Consider the following 7,393-nt stretch of genomic DNA (forward strand, 5'->3'; position numbering starts at 1 on the left):
GTTTTTGTTAAAATGCAGTAGATTTTGGTTCAGTAGGCCAGAGTGAAGCCTGAGAGTCTGCGTTTCTAACGAGCATCCAGGTGATGCCGTGTTGCTGTCCCTCAGACGATACTCTGAGTGTCAAGATCTTAAATTACCTTAACTAGCCTTAAGACATTCATGCTTACTGTCCCTCTGCCCAAGCCCCCATTTGTTGATTGTTTTCTAAATTTACTATGACAAGGCAGGGTGCAATGGCTCATACCTGTAATCCCACCAGCACTTTGGGAGGCTGAAGTGGGAGGATTGCTTGAGCCCAGGAGTTCAAGACCAGCCTGGGCAACACGATAAGACCTGCTCTCTACAAAAAAAAAAAAAAAAAAAAAAACAAAAACAAAAAACATTAGTTGGGTATGGTGGCACATACCTGTGATCCCAGCTACTCAGGAGGCTGAGGCAGGAGGATCACTGGAGCCCAGAGGTTCAAGGCTGAGCCATGTTCCTGCCACTGCACTCCAGCTGAGCAACAGAGCAAGACACTGTCTCAAAAAATATACAAATAGATACATTTACTATAACAACCTGCCACACCCTCCTTAAAATGTTTCCTACTCCCAAACTAAGAACAAAATCACCCATCTCCACAAATAAAGCCGATTGTGGCTAGTGTTTATGGGAAAAACTACCAGATTTAAACTGCTTCATCTTGATGTGACTAGGGTCACATTAACTCTAAAAATGTAGTTTGCCTTTTTTTTTTTTTTTTTTTTGAGACAGAGTCTTGCCCTGTCGCCCAGGCTGGAGTGCAGTGGTGCCATCTCTCCTCACTGCAACCTCCGCCTCCCAGGTTCAAGTGATTCTCCTGCCCCAGCCTCCCAAGTAGCTGGGATTACAGGCCTGGACCTCCATACCCGACTAATTTTTACATTTTTAGTAGAGACGGGGTTTCACCATGTTGGTCAGGCTGGTCTTGAACTTCTGACCTTGTGATCCACCCACCTAGGCCTCCTAAAGTGCTGAGATTACAGGTGTGAGCCACCATTTCCAGCGTTTTTTGTTTTGTTTTGTTTTGTGTGTTTGTTTTTTTAGTTTCATGACTAAAACACCAAAAGTAATGGCAACAAAAGCCAAAGTTGACCAATGGGATCTAATTAAACTAAAGAGCTTCTGCACAGCAAAAGAAACTACCATAAGAGTAAACAGGCAACCTACAGAATGGGAGAAAATGTTTACAATCTACCCATTGGACAAAGGGCTAATATCCAGAATCTACAAAGAACTTAAACTTACAAGAAAAAATCAAACAACCCCATCAAAAAGTGGGCAAAGGATATGAACAGACACTTCTCAAAAGAAGACATTTATGCAGCCAACAGACACATGAAAAAATGCTCGTCATCACTGGCCATCAGAGAAATGCAAATCAAAACCACAATGAGATACCATCACACAACAGTTAGTATGGCGATCATTAAAAAGTCAGGAAACAACAGGTGCTGGAGAGGGTGTGGAGAATTAGGAACACTTTTACACTGTCGGTGGGACTGTAAACTAATTCAACCATTGTGGAAGACAGTGTGGCAATTCCTCAAGGATCTAGAACTAGAAATACCATTAGACCCAGCCATCCCATTACTGGGCATAAACCCAAAGGATTATAAATCATGCTGCTATAAAGACACATGCACACGTATGTTTATTGTGGCACTATTCACAATAGCAAAGACTTGGAACCAACCCAAATGTCCATCAATGATATACTGGATTAAGAAAATGTGGCACATCCTTTTACCTTGTTGCACTTCCGAGAGCAAGATGGGTCACCAGCAGCTGTACTGGAGCCACCCACAAAAATTCGGCCAGGGTTCTTGCTCTTGTCGCGTGTGTTCAAATCGGCCTGGTCTGATCCGGAAATATGGCCTCAATGTGTGCCGCCCGTGTTTCTGTCAGTACGCAAAGGATATCGGTTTCATTAAGTTGGACTAAATGATCTTCCTTCAAAGGATTATCCAACGCATCTACTCAATGAAAAACCATGAGAGTTCTTTGTACATAAAATAAACATTCAAAAAAAAAAAAAGAAAGAAAATGTGGCACATATACACCATGGAATACTATGTAGCCATAAAAAAGGATGAATTCATGTCCTTTGTAGGGACATGGATGAAGCTGGAAACCATCATTCTGAGCAAACTATCTCAAGGATGGAAAACCAAACACTGCATGTTCTCACTCATAGGTGGGAATTGAACCATGAGAACACCTGGACACAGGGTGGAGAACATCACACACTGGGGCCTGTTGTGGGGTAGGGGAACTGGGGAGGGATAGCATTAGGAGATATACTTAATGTAAATGATGAGTTAATGGGTGCAGCACACCAACATGGCACATGTATACATACATAAACCTGCACGTTGTGCACATGTACCCTAGAACTTAAAGTATAATAATAATTTAAAAAAAGAAAAAAAAGAAAAATGCTTTAGCTAAATGGCATCTTCAGCTGTGGGAATTGGGGATGTTATGTGATGATAAAAAACAAAACACTCCCAGAGGGTGTTGAGGAAGGGATGTTTTTGATCCAAGGCCTGCCATGAAGCCCTACTTGGAGGTGTGCCTCAGGACTCAATGCCCCTAAGTTATTTCTTCATCTTACAGAGACTTTTCTTTCTCTTCTGTTGGACTGACAAGGCCTTTGAGACAACATATTAACTACTTACACATTACTAAATTCTATTTGAACCTGGGAGGTGCAGCTTGCAGTGAGCCGAGATCGTGCCACCGCATGGCAGCCTGGGCGACAGAGCAAAACTCTGTCTCAAAAAAAAAAAAAAAAATATTAATATACTAATGTAGCTACAATGTTATGTTTAAAAGTAAAATGTTAACACATTCCTTATATTATGTCATATATAATATATAAGACAATATACATATTATAAGGAATGTGTTAACATTTTACTTTTAAACATAATCTACAAAATTAACAAATATATAAACATAATATGAATAACAATATATAATATATATTAAATAACATTATATATATAAATAACAAAAAATATATATATTTATAGAGAGAGAGACAAGGTCTTACTATGTTGCCCAAGCTGATCTCAAACTTCTGACTTCAAGCAATCCTCTTGCCTCGGCCTCCCAAAGTGCTGGGATTACAGGTATAAGACAACACATACAAGGTTTTGATTATATTAAAGCTCTTTTTTCTCAATTTAACTATTAATTTCACATTGAACAGTAATGGCTTATTACTTTTAGTAATGGCCTATCACTTTTTAGTTCCACACTACTTGATAGATTTTTGTAGAGTGAGTGCTTTGGTTTTGCCTGCTCAGCTTCCTCTCTAATTTCAAGAAAAGAGAAATAAAACCCTTTGTCTACACATTACCAAAAATTAAAAACTAATTAATAATAGCTATTATTTTTGTAGTTCTTTAACATTAAATTTTTCCATGTCAAAAAATAATTTTCTGCAACAATAACCCTTCCCTTCTATAACATCAGATATTCTTTTATGATCAAATTTTTTCATGATCAATTATAATTTACATTTTATAAATAAAGTCCATGTTGATGTCAAAGTCTTGCTCTGTACAAATATTTGGGATTATATCATCAGGAAATGCAAAGTATTTTTATGTTTCTCTATCTGTAATACAAAACAGTGGTACCATTTGTAAAATAATCTAGTTCTTAACAGATGTAGTGTAAGTTAAATGAGTGTATATTACATATAGAGTTAACTCTTGATCCACATAGGTTTGAACTACATGGATCCACTTACATGTGGATTTTCTTTTGCCTCTGCCATCCTGAGACAGCAAGACCAAGCCCTCCTTGTCCTTCTCCTCAGTCTACTCAATGCAAAGATGATGAGGATGAAGATCTTTATGACGATCCACTTCCACTTAATAAATAGTAAATATATTTTCTCTTCTTTATGATTTCTTTCTCCTTCCTTCTTTTCTTTTCGTTTCGTTTCATTTCGTTTTGTTTCTTTTTTTCAGATAGGGCCTCACTCTGTCATCCAGGCTAGAGTCCAGTTACCTGACCATGGCTTACCACAGCCTTGACCTTCCGGGCTCATGTGATCCTCCCACCTCAGCCTTCCGAGTAGCTGGGACTACAGGCAAGCACCACCACGCCCAGCTAATTTTTGTATTTTTTGTAGAGACAGGATTTGACCATGTTGCCCAGGCTGATCTTGAACTCCTGAGTTCAAGCAATTCACCTGCCTTGGCCTCCCAAAGTGCTGGGATAACAGGTGTGAGCCACCACGCCCAGCTTCTTTATACTTTTCATTTTTATTTATTTTTGTGAGGTGAAGTCTCGCTCTTTCACCGAGGCTGGAGTGCAATGGCACAATCTCAGCTCACTGCAACCTCCGCCTTCCAGTTTCAAGCGATTATCCTGCCTCAGCCTCCCAAGTAGCTGGGATTACAGGCACCCGCCACCACGCCCAACTTCTTTATACTTTTCTTTTTTTCTTTTCCTTTTTTCTTTTTTCTTTTTTTTTTTTTGAGACAGAGTCTCACTCTTTCACCCCGGCTGGGGTGCAGTGGCACGATCTCAGCTCACTGCAACCTCCACCTCCCAAATTCAAGTGATTCTCCTGCCTCAGCTCCCTGATACAGGCATGCACCACCACATCTGGCTAATTTTAGCATTTTTAGTAGAGATGGGGTTTCACCAAGTTGGCCAGGCTGGTCTCGAACTCCTGACCTTGTGATCCACCCGCCTCGGCCTCCCAAAGTGCTGGAATTACAGGTGTGAGCCACCACTCCCAGCCTTTATGCTTTTTTTAAATAACATTTTCTTTTCTCTTGCTTACTTTATTTTAACAGTACAGTATATAATACGCATAACATGCAAAATATGTGGTAATTAACTGTTTATGTTATCAGTAAGGCTTCTGATCAACAGTAGGCTTAGTAATTAAGTGTTGGGAAAGTCAAAAATTGAGGATTTTTGGCCGGGCGCAGTGGCTCAAGCCTGTAATCCCAGCACTTTGGGAGGCCAAGACGGGCGGATCACAAGGTCAGGAGATCGAGACCATCCTGGCTGACACGGTGAAACCCCATCTCTACTAAAAAATACAAAAAACTAGCCAGGCGAGGTGGCGGGCGCCTGTAGTCCCAGCTACTCTGGAGGCTGAGGCAGGAGAATGGCGTAAACCCAGGAGGCGGAGCTTGCAGTGAGCTGAGATCCGGCCACTGCACTCCAGTCTGGGCAACAGAGTGAGACTCCGTCTCAAAAAAAAAAAAAAAAAAAATGAGGATTTTCAACTATGTTGTGGGAGTTTTGGTGTGCCTAACCCCTACGTTGTTCAAGAGTTTTATATATATATACATATGTTTTGTATATAGTCATATATATATATGAGTAAGTAAGACTATGATACCTCATCTGTCTTTGTTTAGATGTTATTCAGAGGATTTGTCTTCTGTTTTGTTTTGACTCTTTCAGTCCTGTTGTGTTATGTTATTTTCAATTACAAATTGCACTGCTTTAGACCTTTTGAGATCTAAATTTTAAAATGTATGTTAAAAATATGACAGCAAATTTATACTCAACCTAACACCACATAATTTCAAAGGCTGGCATTTCTATTCTGGAGCCAGTGGATTATTTTTGTTAATAAGAGGGATAAAAGGAAGCCAGAATACATATGCCTTTTTTTTTGGAGACAGAGTCTCACTCTGTCATCCAGGCTGGAGTCCCAGTGGCACAATCTCAGCTCTCTGCAACCTCTGCCTCCTGGGTTCAAGCAATTCTCCTGCCTCAGCCTCCGGAGTAGCTGGGACTACAGGCGCATGCCACCATGCCCGGCTAATTTTATGTATTTTAGAACAAAATACGCCGTGCTGCCCAAGCTGGTCTCGAACTCCTGAGCTCAGGCAATCTGACTGCCTCAGCCTCCCAAAGTGCTGGGATTACAAGCGTGAGCCACCATGCCCAACAAATATGCCTTTTTGTTTTTTTAATTAAATGTTCAAACTTTAAATTTCAATATACCTTCTTTTACAGAGATGATGGATTTTCAGGTCTTCCTTTAATTTAATTAGTTGAAAATAGAAAAGTTAATTACATTATAACTTTGCTTGATTATAAGACTTTCATAATACTGACAGTAGGGGGAAAAAAGCAGTTTTTTTGTTTGTTTGTTTTGTTTTTACAATAGGTAAGCTGATTTAGTCAATGGCATTCCAGAAGGGATTTTGTGGTAGTGTTTTAGATGACATTAACCTAGTTCTATAAACTTGTTATCTAAAGCATACAGAGACTAATAAAATATTTTTTAACTTAAACAATTTTTTTTCTTTCTGATTTAATTGTCTCCTGGTAAAGCAAAACTTCTTACATACCATGACTTCTATCTTTTAATTTTTTATTTTATTTATATTTATTTATTTATTTTTTGAGACGGAGTCTCGCTGTGTCACCCAGGCTGGAGTGCAGTGACACAATCTCGGCTCACTGCAAGTTCCACCTCCTGGGCTCATGCCATTCTCCTGCCTCAGCCTACCAAGCAGCTGGGACTACAGGCGCCCTCCACCACGCCCGGCTAATTTTTTGTATTTTTAGTAGAGACGGGTTTCACTATGTTAGCCAGGATGGTCTTGATCTCCTGACCTCATGATCAGCCTGCCTCAGCTTCCCAAAGTGCTGCGATTACAGGTGTGAGCCACTGCGCCCAGCCAAATAAGCACTCCACGACCTCCATCTTTCACAAGCAGCCCTTAGAAGGCTTCAAAGGGCAATGGGATTGTGAATAGACTTTCTTATTATGTGCATATAATCAAGAACACATAGGCTGGGTGCAGTGGCTCGCGCCTGTAATCCCAGCACTTTGGGAGACGGAGGCGGGTGGATCACCTGAGGTCAGGAGTTCAAGACCAGCCCGGTCAACATTGTGAGATCCCGTTTTTACTAAAAATACAAAAATTAGCTGGGCATGGTGGTGGGTGCCTGTAATCCCAGCTACTTGGGAGGTGGAGGCAGGAGAATTGCTTGAACCTGGGAGGTGGAGGTTGTAGTGAGCGGAGATCATGCCTCTGTGCTCCAGCCTGGGCGACAGAGTAAGACTCCTTCAGGGAAAAAAAGAGGAACATAAGAATTATCAAGCCGGTGTGGCAGCACATGCCTCTGGTCTCAGCTACTAGGAAGGCTGAGGTGGGAGGATCAGTTGAACCCTGGAGGTTGAGGCTGCAGTGAGCTGTGATTTTGCCACTGCATTCCGGCCCAGACCCTGTTTCAAAAAAAAAAAAAAAAAAAAAAAAAAGGAAGGAATAAAATTGAGGTTCGTGTTGACCACATATGAAGGTTGCTCCATAAATATACAGGATATTTCCAAAAGTTGTGGTCCAAAAATTCATCAGTTAAGACATACTTG

The 7,393-nt window shown here is 40.7% G+C and overlaps 1 pseudogene; it reads left to right on the top strand.

The window, feature by feature from the left end:
- The first annotated feature begins 1,794 nt into the window (after positions 1–1,794).
- LOC111555757 lies at positions 1,795–2,052 on the top strand (annotated as a pseudogene).
- Positions 2,053–7,393: the final 5,341 nt, after the last annotated feature.

Source organism: Piliocolobus tephrosceles, chromosome 2 (assembly GCF_002776525.5).
Source record: "Piliocolobus tephrosceles isolate RC106 chromosome 2, ASM277652v3, whole genome shotgun sequence".
NCBI lineage: Eukaryota > Metazoa > Chordata > Mammalia > Primates > Cercopithecidae > Piliocolobus > Piliocolobus tephrosceles.